This window comes from Olea europaea, chromosome 15, assembly GCF_002742605.1.
Source record: "Olea europaea var. sylvestris chromosome 15, O_europaea_v1, whole genome shotgun sequence".
Taxonomy (NCBI): domain Eukaryota; kingdom Viridiplantae; phylum Streptophyta; class Magnoliopsida; order Lamiales; family Oleaceae; genus Olea; species Olea europaea.
The window spans coordinates 24,150,093-24,165,036 of NC_036251.1; positions in this window are offsets into that span (position 1 = coordinate 24,150,093).

Here is a 14,944-nt window from a genome sequence, read left to right on the forward strand (position 1 = left end):
TATGATTTTATTTCCTTGTACACGTAAATATAGGTTATGAATAATGCATTAATATATATATGATACGCATTTCTTTTTATTTTTTTTAACACAAAACATCATTCAAAAGTAGAGCTAAACAAGTAAAATATGCACGGTGCGAAATATGGGCCACGACAAAATAACAATAGATCGCTAAACTATCTTCACCTAAAAATATTATTTAAATCAATTTAAAAATTAAGACACAAAGACATTTATATAAAACTTTTAAAAAGTAAAATTTTTCATTTTTTTTTTGGTCTATAGGAAAGTAGGACTGTACTTTGATACTATACTGTAATGCCCCAAATTTTATTGACTTAAATTTTGGGGTGTTATCGATATCATTCCATAAACATATTTGATGCGGAAATATTAATTGGAAATTTAAAACCCTTACATTTTTTTGAACTCTTAAATACTAAATAAAATAAACATAGTGTCATAAACTTTAGAACATTAAATAGAAACAAAGAAAACACGCCAAGTACTCTTAACAAATTTATTCGTGAACATTTCCCTAAAGATTTTATTTGGCAACTCACACACTGCTCACTACCATCCACGTCGACTGTACTGACCTGAAATATTAAAATTTGAAGGAGTGATTATACTCAGTAAGATATGTGCGTCCAAACAATACGAGAACTTTTAAAAATATGAATCTATAACATTCCATGCCATCATTTCATCAAGAGCAATCGGTGATCAATCGAAAGCTCTAACACATTTGAGAAGACCCGAAAGTGATCTCACATTTCATTTCATTCCATAGGGATCCGTAGGTCAATTAACATTTCATGAAATAAATCACGTCAAAAAAATTACAATATTGAAAGGACGGGACAACTTGCACAGAGTATCCTACATTGTTAGCTTGAATGAATATGAAAGGCAATACCAAATTCACGTTTCAGATTTTTACTTCCGCCTATTACTGTGCTGAAGTATATGTATTTTTTTTTCTTGGGTGATAATTATTTGGACGTAATGAGGGTATTTATAGGGTCCATATCAAAATTTCAAAATTTAGTATAATTGAAATGATGGTGCCAATTAAATAAAATTTACCATTTGCGTTTACCTCAATTAAATGTGATTTACGATTATGTATGGGACAGACTCCCACAAAAGGTGGTAGTCAAATTTTTCTACTTTTTGCTATCTAACATAATAACGTGTTTTACTTAATTTTAAAATTCATGCAGCAGAGTCAAAAGAATAGTATAGAAACGAATAATGCTATGTATGGTAGTTAAAGTGTGAATGGGAAAGAAATGAATTTTTAATAGGCCAAAAATCTGCACGTATGTCCTTTTTTCCATTCTAAATCCCTCTATTCCCTACAATCAACATTTATTTTTTTCTATATAAACAACGCATGGTAGCCCACGCTTACCAAATTCTAAAAATCAAGGCAACTAAATCATTTAAAAAAGGAACCTACCTTATCTACCATCTAACCTATAATTTCAAAAACCAAAATAGGACACTCCAATTACGTGTGATAGTATCTCTATTTTCATTTAAGATTTTTAATTAAATTAAAATACTAGTTTTAACAACTTTTTCAAGCTGTAATATCTTGGTGCTGAATTACCCAAATCAATTTTTCTTGAGCCTAATATACTTATCATTATTCTATCACTTTTTAATTTTTGACCCAAATAAAAAAAAAATGTGTTTAATACCTACATCATTTTAGTCCTCTTTTTTTTTTTCAAAATATAAAAATGTAACATATAAAACAAATACATTTTTATTCTAAAATTTTTGGGACGTTACATATGTGGTAGTACATGATATATTGAACTTGTACCTCTTAGCACGAATAGCAACTCCCAGTGAACTATCGACCCCGACACTTGACCCTCTATTTTTCTCAATAGTTACCCTATCATCTCTGTTTAGACATCAACCGTCGGTATCGATAGATCTCCACAGACAGTCTGTCGATACCGACGTTTGATCTCTGTATTTGTCGACAGTTCACTGTTTCATAAATGTCACTTCATTAAACTGTTAGAAATATACAATATTGTTTATATTTATAATCTAATCCCATAGGTTTTGTTAATGCACATTGCAGGACAGATGATGTTGAATTCTTGATTCTGGAAGATGCATGGTTGCAAGCCCACATTTTCCAACGAAGCAACCTGAAGTACGTGAAGACCGTGATAGACCATTTTGACAAGCGCCAACGCGAGGACTTTTGCGACTCCTCTCTCGGGTATTTGGTTGAGGTTCCAGACATTCAATTCTCTGCCTAGCTAATCCAGCAACTAGTGTTCAGAAGCGTTCGCACTGAAAAGGTCAACGAGCTTTGGTTCAACGTCCAAGGCTACCTGATGAGATTCGGTCTACAAGAGTTCGCTCTTGTAACGGGGTTAAGATGAAGTCTATTCCCCGAGGTTGATGATTTCAATTGATTGATTGAGAGGAGAAGGTTAAAAGAGAGGTACTTTAAGTCCAACGACAAGATTTCATTTGCACAACTACAGTCTACTGTTGCTCGACCATCGACGACTCGAGCTGATCGCTACAAGCTAGGGTTGGTTCTAATTGTCCAGGGAGTTTTCAATGCTCTGGATAATAACGTCGGTCTCCATTTATTGACACTATCAATTATCGACGACCTGGACTTCTTTTTTATTTACCTCAGGGTAGAGTCGGATATAGGCGTTTGTTGCACGAGTTTCGGGGTAGCTTCGCAAGAAAATTCCAAAAGGCCAAGAGGAGGAAGGAGGAGGAGAACACTTACATAGTTCACAGCTTCTCTATTGCCATGCAGGTACGCAAAGTTTGTAACATTGTCCTAGCATGCATGATTTATCCCTCTGGTAGCATCGTACCTACAATCTCGTCAATTTTAATGTGTTTTTCTTGTTGCAACAAGTTTGGGCATACGAGAGGATTCCGGAGATTGGAAAATGCTTCGACGACGACAGTAAGGATCGCGACGACGACGACAGTGAGGATCGCGATGGTGACGAAGTGAGGATACTAGTGAGTCTTTTACACCTCCGACAACATCGATTTCTTCTCCAGTGTGAGGGCCTACGACACAAACATGACCAGTTGGAACATCTAGATCAAGCTTAACCAGAGGGGAAGTGGAGGAGCCACTATTGGATCAAAGACTCCTCTTTGAAATGCGACTCCGGACCGTGAAGCTTAAAATTCAACAGCACGTGACGTCTGAATGTACAAGACTCCGAAAGTTCGTTGCTGCCCTAGTGACCCCACTTGCTTTGACCACTACTCCGAGCGCGGCAGGCACCACTGTAGAGGTCGATGTTTCAAGTAGTTTACCACAAAGTATGAATCTTACGTGTATAAACATTTTGCCTATCGAACTTGACCATGGTCCAACCGTGCTCAACGTACCTATTTTTCACATTTTGTTTTATGTTACAATTGGGACATAGACGTAAATGGACGAGGCATGGAACCAAGCTCCGAAGAGCATGACATGGCAGTAGACATAGGACGTTCAAAACTTATAGGTATGTGTGTTATTTACGAGCAAATCGAAACTTGTCATTTCTTTGACCTTGCACGATGCTTAAGTTGGCAGATGTAATGTACTCTCACTATATCACTATTGTTTTCCATAGATGAAGCATACAGTGCGTCATGCCCAGACGAGAAGGAGCTACTTGTAGAAACTGAACATTTGCCAAGTATTGTGGGTAATTCATGCACAAATCGAAACATGTTATTTCATGGACTTTGCATGTTTCGAAACTTGACATAACAAATTTACCCACACTATTTTACTGTTGTTTTCAACAGACAAAGTTGATATTAAGCCATGCCCAGACGATGACCATGAGCCGTTGCCCACTCCAATTGATGATTCGCAAAGTATTGCGTCCTTTACGAGCACTTTTTGCAATTTTATGTTTTGACATTTGCTTCCTTTGTGACTTCGTGAAATAGCAACAACTTATTTTCGTAATATGATTCTTGCATTGAATTAGATGGAGGATGAAACCAAAACGCACATGGTTGTGCCTGATTTGAACGGTATGTGGTAGTTCACCAAGATTTTGTATTTTCTTTCATAGTATGCGCTCTTATTATCTATGAACAAGTGACGTGGAACGCTATGCATTTACGTGTATGTTGCTCACATGTGACCGGGGTCAGCGATATAGAGTTGGACAGTTGCAATGTGACGGATGGCGAAGGTAAGTTCATTGCACGTGTTACTAGTGCGTATGATACGTATGCTTAGTGGAGGGCATCTCGGGTAACTCACTCGGCCTATTCCATTTTTCGTAGGTGTTGTTGCTGAGGTACCTGTTCCTACCCCTATACCAGAAGCAGGAGGCAGAGTTACTATGATGAGATGACGCTCCACCCAATTGTGACATCTTGCTCCTGCTACGAAGACTCCATACACAAGGAGAAGGGAAAGAGAGTAAAGAAGTCATTGTGAATGAAGTGCCGGGAAGGCAGGATGATGGTGTTGTTTTTTATTTTACCTTGTCATTGGAGGCATGGGGATGGTGAACGAGGTTGAGGGGAACAATTATTCACTTGTTTTTACATTTTCGTTTACAATTACATTTGAATTACTCTTGATGTGTGTGTTGATACTTTGACGGGGGCCTAACATTTTGCATTGTCCGTGCATTATGCCATGTCCGTGTGTAATTTTGATAACATTTTATTCTACTATTACATGCCGGATAACTTGACCATGTGTTCTATTACGTGAACATTACGAACGTAAGTTCACATGATAAGCGTCGTTTGTCGCACTCATACATTAACTTGTTTGATAATTTTCCACTTGCAATGTTCAATCTTGTCCCTTTCCATCTATTATACTTCCTCTTTCCTTTTCTTCACTTTTTAAATACGTTCTCTGTATTCTTCTAATACTGTGTTATCATTGTAGTTAGCTTTCTAAACATAATCTCTGCATTCTTCTAATTTTTAAAGATGTCCAACTTTCAACTTTGTTTCTATTTGATTTGTCTTCAGCACGCATTTAATTGTTTTCCTTAAGTTCTCTTCAACTTCGAAGGATTTCTTCCTTGAACTACATTGCTAACTGACAACATGTTTGCAGTACGATTGAGCTATTTGCAATGCTAATTTTGGTTTAAAAATGTTATTTGTTATTTTAACACCTGACGCACATTTCTATTTAATTTTCCCTAGGAAATGACAGTACACCTAAAAGTTCTGCAATTGCGGCAAATTTGTTGCTTCATTTATGTCATTTCATTGGAGAATGACAGCTTATCAATGTAACCCATTTTATACTTAACACTCTTTCATGCTGGATCTTCTGTACTAAACGTACTTGTACTATACTTAAAAAATCGAAAAATGTCATTATAACGTTTACATTGTGAAAAAACCTGACAACTTGTTGCAATCTAAATGTATGGCATATTGTTGCAATATAAATTCAGCGGACGCCTAGGATCACATGCAATTTAAATATATCATTTTTCATATTTGTTAGTTATGACATATTTTTGCAACCTAGCCCTTTAAGGCAAACTTAGGATCACATGTGATCCGAAGATAAGAACATCTTTGTATTTGTAATTTACGACATATTTCTGCTACGTTAATGTACCATAAGTTTAGGATCACATGCAATTCAAAAATATGGTTCGTCATACTTGTAATTTATGGCAAGTATGGACAGTCTAAATTTACCATAACTTTAGAATCACATGCAGTTCAAATATATCATTCTTCGGTCCACTGCAACGATAGTGGGTATATCGGGGTTCGACTGTGTCACATTAAGTTGCCGCCATTGTCATGTGTCATTTTCCGTAAGAGTAGGATCACATGCAATTCAAAAATAATTTTGTTTCAAATTTGTAATTGAGGGCATATTTTTTAACATAGGTTGTAGAAATATAAGCTTGTACAAACGAATGTCGAGTACGAAAAATGAGGCTTTAGTACACTTCCATGAGATGCGACGAACAGTGAGAAAGCGTGAAACGTCTTGTACAAACATATATTCTGTCGACAATCCGCAGGGATGAATTTGTTATTTTTTTGTACTGTGTAATATTATTGTCCAGTTCAAACATTTTATGTGACATTTATTCGAAACTGTTAAGTATATTTGAAATTTATGTATAACAACCCTCCGTTTGCAATGAAGCCACTTGGCTTGCATTACTACAGCATAGGCCTGGACGAATTAAAATTTTTGGTTTGTATTTGAAATGTGCATGTGCATTTGTAATACGAAAACATGGTTAACATGAGAAGTCAATAAAAGTGCCCAAAGCATGACAACTGTGGTGCAACTAGTTGACAACAGAGTTAATGTCTATTTCATTTTTGTTTCATTCGTCTTGTAACATGTGTGTGAAGATGATGCCCTATTATTGTGAGACACTACCATTACAACCATGGTACAACTACTAGATTTTTCTTCTTACATCATTTGAGCTGCAGGAATCTAGATTTAGAGAATTATACAAAGAGAATAAAGAGTCTTAAAAGTTCTACTAATTATGGAGAAATGGGGGACAAAGGTATTCTAAATTTATTGAAACATCACACCAATTCCTTTTCAAATTTACAAGAAGATTGGACTTGGTGGTTGGGTAGATGATGACCGTAATTGTTTCCCCCCTTCAAATTGCTTATAAATACAGTGTGAGTTCATTGTCACTCCTAAACAACTTAGTTGAGTAGCATTATGAGAATTTCTGCTTCTCACATACACATTTCATTTCATCAATACTTTACTACATCAACTAATGAGTTCGTCCATAGAAAGCACCGAACCTTCAACATGGACGAACCGTTGCCGATTCTCGGTTCATCTCTGTTATTTTCAATCTATATTTCATCAGACGATGAGGAAATTAACCCTCGTACGGGTAGGAGAGCCATTTTTCATGTTCCCTTTCGCAACTTGAAAGATGTTGGGAGTGAAAGTGGGCAATCACAGAATGATGTGCTCGATGCAGTGTTCGCGATCGACGTTGGATACTAGGGGCAGTCCGACGACGTCGACGAGCTGGCATACGTCTTATAGAACGAGGTCATTATCATCTCGTCTAACGAGTCAGGTGAAGATAGCGGGGAGAAAGTTCAGTAGTAGACGACGAGTGAAGTGCCGGCCATGGAATGTAGTGAATAATAGTGTATAGTCCAGTCTTCTGTAAGGATGAATTCGGTTAACACGGAACCAAAATGTCTGCATGAACATGTCCCTAAGCTGTAATCTGGGTAGTGTGTTTTGTGTACTCCAATCTTGTCGAACTGTCGAGAATTACAAATTCTTATCTGTCGGGAATGACAAATTAACCGTCGGGCTGTAATGCATTACGTTTTACATAGATCTATATTTTTCACCACGTTGAGCGGATGTTATAAAATGGTGTTTATCATGAGCTGAATTGACTCCATTGATTATAATGTTACAAATTATAATTAATTTTGTGGGGATTGAAAAAAACATTTTTAAACGGACAAAACAAGGAAGTGGTTTCGCGTCCTTCCTTCATGTGAGTATCATTGGCTAATTGTATGTTGTCAAAGATATTCTGGTAAAACTTTTTACTTATGCTTATTCTAAATAATGTAAGCGGATAATCTGTACTATATTTGTTATTTGTGTTGATGTTGACAAATGGGGTTCATCATGCACACAATTCAGTGAACTAATTACAATGTTGCAATTTACAATTCATTTGGCCGGGGAATGAAAATCACATATTATAATACTGTGTAATTCGTACAAGGTTTTGCTTACTACCTTCAAATATTTTGAACGACCATACAGTTGGAGGGTTGACTGTACGTCTTTGAGGATATTGTATCGAACATGTTACAATTATGTTGTTTCCCATTAACAGAATCTACAGTTTATGTTGATCTTCAATGTTGTGCATTCTTTTGTCAACTATCGAGAATGCAGAACATATCTGTCGAGACAAACATTTCATATGTCGAGTTGCGTAGGTGCTAAACAGAACAGTAGAGTATGAAATTTGTATGTGCACAAAAGGATATCGAGCGTCCAGAAACGGTAATTCTCACAAACTTTATAAGATAACTTCATAATGCACGGTGCAGTAGGGAGCATTGAACATACAACATCAATTACACTGAAAACCTCTAAGGAACTTGTGATACATTGGGTTTGAATACGTGCTCCGATTATGACCAGCTCGAGCACAATGAGTGTACTTTCTGCTCGACCATGCAGACTCGTGTCTTGAACGCTTACGTCGAGTCGGTGGTCTACTTGGGTGGAGACGTACGAGTGGTGACAAAATAGGAGTACATGTAATTAAGCTCGGAACAACCTAGTCCATTTCACGTCCAACAGGATATATAGCTTTGCTATAGGCACCCTTCCAGTATTCAGATTTGTAATAAGGGGGGCAAAGGTCATACATAGACTTTCCTCTAAAGCAAGCAACATGAGTTGCATGAACACATGGCATACGATTTAGTTGGAGCTCACGACACGTGCAGCTGTCTTCGAAAAAGTCAACTATGTCCACGTCGTTGGATATTTCAACTTGAGTTAAGTTGTTTGTCAACAAATGGGCTCGAAGCCTAGTTCCACTTTCGAATGTCATCTGTAACTCGTTCTCCATCCTTGGCATCAATACGGTACTGTATTCATTTAACGTTCGTAAAATCACTCCTACATATTACTCTGAATGTGTTCAACCAAGCAAGTTATCGATAAAGAATGGGCTTGTCTCAACATGGAGTTCATAGACTCTGCATTGTTATTCATCATAATGTTGTAATGGTGGCCAATAAATAGTGTCGGGACCAAAATGAATAACCTACTCATTCTAAGTACACGTGCGCTCTTGCGCTCACCCTACGAATCTGTCCCATGAGTCTTTTAAAGTTTTCAATCCGATAAGTTGTAATAGCTCGTTTGAATAAAAATATTGTACTTGCGTTGTTGTACTGCTATATTAGGTTCTTTTCGAGATGTCAGATACAACAACCATGGTGAAACAATGAAAACAACTGAGTAATAGTTTTGTCAATGCTATTTTTCCTATCTGAAACAAATACGAGGTCTTCGAAGTCCCTTATAAGGTCTTTCAAGTTGGACATAAACCACTTTCAGATTTATTGGTTTCAGCATCCACGATCTCCCATGCCAACAGATATATCTATTTGTTACCGTCTTGGGCAGTTACCACTAGAAGTGTACCTTTGTATGGACCCTTCAAATGACTGTCATCAACACAAATAACGGACTTCAAGTACTGCATGCGACTACGAATGCTTGCACCAAACGCTAGGAAGAAGTAATGAAACCTATTATGAGAATCAAGTTCGATGTGGGTTACTGTCCTCGGGTTACTCTCTCCTTCGACGTGGCAGTGCAAAGATAATTTTTGAAAATTGGCTTCCGGTGTACCGTGTAGCATAGTTAAGGTATGAAGTTTTCCCTACGAGCTTTGTTGTAACTAATTTTCACACCGAACTCAAGTTCCATATTATGTACAATAGCGGTAGGGTCATATGATCGATATGGAGTATCCAATTTTCCTAAAATGTGCTCAGCAGTTACAGAACTAGTGGCATGCCAATGTGCTTTACGATGAAAATCAAGGGAACGTGTTTGCACGTTGATAAATTTACGAATCATGAAGATTATAGATTGCTTGACAATAGAAGCACGTAGCATTCACTTACAATTATCGTCCACACATACAACGGTTAACATTTTCATCCTTGATCTGCTTACCCAAAATTGGAATTTCTCTTGCAAAGTAAGCACACAAATCTTTGAATACAACTGTTTCTTGCTAAAGAATATTTACTTTTCGATGAGAACGACGGCTGTAATCCACTCATCTGTGCTCAAACTTATGGATGTGATGACATTGATTGGTCAATGTCAACAATAATAGTACCATCTGTACCATGTAACGGGTTGTCTAAGTGCTCAACGGATACTACAGCCTCGATATGGTCAATTGGAGGTTCGGGTGCTTTGGTGTTCGACACACTGTGTTGATGATTGAGCTTATCATGTTGTAAATTTTGGGGACATTTCGTTCGGCTAAATAGGCTCCCTCCACAGTTTGCTTCCTTGCCATGTCAACACTCGGGAGCTGGGTTTTCAAAACAGTGACACAGAGTGCAGTTTTCTTATGAACGGATATGTATCAATTTAGGTCCTCATCGTCGCGTATCTCTGTCGGAGGTATATTCAAATTCGGGACTTTGATCTTCAATTCGATTTCATTGTGGGTTTCAACAATACCAAGTTTGTCCTTCAACCGTAACACAAGTTTTGCTATGGTAATGCTTGTCGACGTTAAAATGGAAGTCGTTTTGTCCCCTCTCCACTTTCATTCGTCATTCACGTGAACAAAGTTCCCCCATGTGACACGATGAATCTCGAATCATGAGCCATACCTAAAATGTTGGGACTACAAAAGTGAAAATTCTGTACATTCATATGTCGACATTTAATACCATCAAATTGGGACATTGGAAAACTTTGATCCATGTAATACCAATAAGAGAAAGCTTTTCAGGTATCGAAATCGACAATTGAATTGTCTGTCCATCCTGACAGTTATTAAATGTCGAGTTCAAAAGATAAAATGTCTAACCTGACAGTTTCGAAGATACTGCTCAATAGTTGAACTGCCATAAGTTCCGAGAAAACTAAAAATCATGTGTTTGACTGTTTGAAGAATTTATTGCAAAACATTAATGGTGTTAATCAATTTTCAACTACAACATCAACTGATCTTCCCACAAATAAAGAAAGTATAGCTCAATGCTTCATTAAATATGGAATCCCTCACATTTTGTCGAGAATATTGGTATTTTTTTCCTTTCTAAAATATACCAAAAATAAAACACATTAATGAATAAAAGATTAAAAATGGATAATTAATTATGACCATGTTCTATTGAACATTTAAAGTAGTAAAGTATGACATGAAAATATTTTTTTTCTACTACCTCACCTTTGAAATTGATCAATGGCTTTCCTTCTTGTTGCCTTGTTGATGATGGAGGGGAGATGATGATGAAGAAGAAGCTCTTGCAAGTCCTACGTGTGTGTGTGTTTTTTTTCTTACAGATTCCGCCCCTTTTTTAATAAAAAAATCACATTATAAAATATAATATTCAATTTTTCAATGTTAATAATAAAGAAAAATAAATAATCACATCGTACCATTAATTGCTCCTAAAAAGGTGTCAAATGGTAAGATGAACATTTTGTGGGGGAAAAAGTGAATTTTGGAAGAAATTTGTGCAAGTCAAAATTTTTTGTGCATTTTCAAATTTAGTGACATTTATGTAAATTTCCCTTACTAACACTACTATGCTAAGTTAACTTTATCATGTTTTTGAAGCATTATATACAGTTTGTGTGAGATCTTAACTAGAGTTGTACTTTAATTTTACGATAGGTTATGAAGATGATTCGAACTTAGTAGATTTGGAGAATGACCTTGCGTCTGAGCTAGACGACATTTTGTAGGACAGAACCATGACCTATGGGATTAGATGGTCGTGATGGTGTAGGTGGATGAACCGGATGAGGGCAGTGATATTGAAGTGGATAAACTTGAATATCCATTATCAGAGGAGCTATTGTGCCAGTGTTCATTCAATGAGGGTGGTGGTAACAAAGCAGATATTGCTACATGATAGAGTATACGAGGGAGCAGTGGTAATCTCATTGATGCAGCTTGACAATGGGTTGAGAAGCAACGATTATTTCCATCAAGCAAAGAACTTCCTTTGAGAGTTTCCTTGGTAATGGAGGTCTTCTAGCAGTAAGAATAATTGGAAATGTGGATGAGATGTAGTGACTTCTTCGACACCATATCTAAATAGCAAAACCCACGTGGTGTACAGGCAAAAGAACACAACTTTTTGGAAATTTCAGCTTGCTCTATTAGGGGTGGGCGTGGGTTGGGTTGGGTTGGGTTGGGTTGGGTTGGGTCGATTTTTTGCCCAACACAACATGATCGGTTTGATTAAGAATCAACCCAACCCAACCCAATTATGCTAAACCCAACCCAACAAGTTTCGATCGGTTTGGGTTGGATTGGTCGATTTTTATTACCAAACAAGATCTATTTAACTATGTTGGTCGAATTTTACTTTACCAAACAAAAACTGATGTCTTTTTTTCAAGTGTTGCTTTACTAAACAAGAATAAGGGACAAAAACCGTTCCTATACATGTCGTTTGCAGTAATTTTATCATTTCATTCAGGAAAACAAGGTGTTGAACAACCATTCATGATTCATTACTATATAAGTACAAAATGCCTTGAAATCCATATAGTCCTTATCAGATTCTTTAGCATCATGTTGACTTTTTACAATAACTATTTGTACATCAACATTTTTTTACTCAACTTTTCTTGGCTATCTCGCAAAGAATCAACAACTACGGTACCACCTTTATTTGACTAGTTGCTCACCACCAGGCACGCGTTTCTTTTCTTCCTCAACCAGTTCAAGAATATGCTACTATCTCAGCTTTTGCCAAGCTCTCTAATCTTTTCTATGAAGTTAAAAAGAATACATTTCAGACTTATTTTCAACAAGTGTAAAGACGACGAAGATTGTAACTAGAATTATCCTATAAATAAGATGGTAGGTAACTAATCCATGGAATGCACGACAACTTAAAAGGACAACATCGAATTACACGAAACTAAGGATAATGATCCAAATACAGCCTAAATTCAAGATAATATTTCATCTTTGTGGTCTAAGACAATTTTGTTCAATTTTGTTCATTTTTGCAGTTCCAGTTAACCTTGAGACTATTTTCTTCATCATACAAATTTTATTGTGCACCTATTTCTCTTAATAATCTTGACACTAGTAATAGATTTAAACAAGGATCATCTGACCTTGTAAGTGTCGGCCTTGATTAAAAAGCCTATTACAATAAATACAGTAAAGATTTAGAAAATACTGCAGCATAACTTATGAAATCGTCGAAAGAAGGTAGCTAGCACAAAGGAATTCAATTTCTTGCCTATGTCTAGCACAAAGGAATTCAATTTCTTGCCTATGTCTATAGTTAGGGTTTGGAATGTTGAATGGATCTCAATGATTTTGGGATTTTGGAGTGGAGCTTCAAGAGAAATTGACCTGAAAAATTTTTGGATTCTAAGAAGTTTGGGGTTTTAATTCAATTGTGAAGAGACATGTTTGAGGGGTTAAATCTTCAACCAAGCTATACAAATAGGGTCAATGACAGATTTTCATTAATAGACAACACTTGGTAGTTCAACATTGGAAGTTGGGAAAAAAACTACACAAAAACACTCAGTCAAATCATGCCAAATCAGGCTGTTTTCTGAACCCTTTTATTTTTCCTGTCCATCCAATTTTATTCTTAAGCCCTTGTTTGAGCCCCATTTTTATAAAAAAAAAATGAATTTTTGAATAGTGTATCAATGAAAAATGTGTGGCTAAAAAATAAAGAAACATTTTAGATTTGTGTGTAATATTATTTTATTGAATAATGTGTGGTTGAAATGGGGTTAAAACACTATTCAAGAATTCATTTTTCTTAAAAAAGGGGGCTCCAACAAGGGAAATCTTCGTAAAGGTGTGTTTGGCTGGCTGATTTGGCGTTAAGTTGGCAGTTAACATCACATTTGAAGATATTTAACAGGCTAGCTCAACTTTTCGTCAGCCACTTCAATATGTACACTAACAGATTTCAACAGGTGAGAAATGGGTGGTAACGAACTAAAGTTCAGTGGCTCACAGGACAATTTTGAAAGATTGGTGTGTAAGTCATGACAACGTACAAAGCTCGATAGTCAATGAAACATTTAACTCACTTGTATTGAAACAAATATATTAGTATTAGAATGTTTTGATTTAAGTATTATATCGAGTTTTGGACTAATATTTTTTTTGTTTGCACTTGTTTGAAGGATATAATTTCTATATCGCTAAAACATCAATGGTGAAAGATATAATTTTATATAGCTAGAACAGTGGTTTGATATCAAATCGGACTGCAAAATTGATTTGGTTTGAAAAATGAAGTGAATTACTAATTTGAAATTTTTTTGAACCTCTTAAAATTATTTAGTTTGAAAATAGGTCAAAACCCATCAAAATTGAAGTGTATTCAACCCTACTTCCACTTGAGCTGACTATAACTATAGCACGGATAATCATGTTTGAACATAAAATTACTTATAATCTGAATCACCCTTTCTTTAGATAATAGGTTATGTAATAGTAATTCTTTAGAAAATGTGTAGTTAAAAATATGAAAAAAATTTGGGTTTAAATGTAAAATTATTTTATTAGGAGAATGTGTGGTTGAAAATAGTTTGAGAAAAAATAAAATAATAAGTTTTGATAGAATGAAGCTCAGACAAGGGTTTGGTTTTTTTCATCCCAAACCGAACACGATCTACTCTCTTAAGCAAGTTGCTAAACCAAAACTGCACAATTACCACATTACTATCGCAACATTTGAAAAAAGTTTAAAGTTGGGAATTTTTCAAATATCATGAGGTTCTGATGTGATGTCGTATGATGCATTAAAAAGTTTACATGAATCAATGAATCATAGTAAATATGTTCATGGTGACCAAAAACAAAGTCGACTAATCAATATAAATAAAAAAGATCAAGTACTAAATCAAAATTCTGTTCAGAATTTATGATGTCAATTAGGTTCACGAGTGTTAAACCAAAATTCAAGAGAATGTTTTGGCATTCAACTCAAGGGACATTTGTAGACTCAAATTATTAATTAAATAGGTTGTGTCTGGCTGATATATAATAGCTTCTATGTTCTTTGCTCTCATTTGCTGATAATGATCGAGAATTTGCTAGGCGTTGAGTTTATTGTTTGAACTCTTAAAAAATAGTTCTAAAAGTTTACTAGAATAAAAGGTTTCAACAAAATTCCT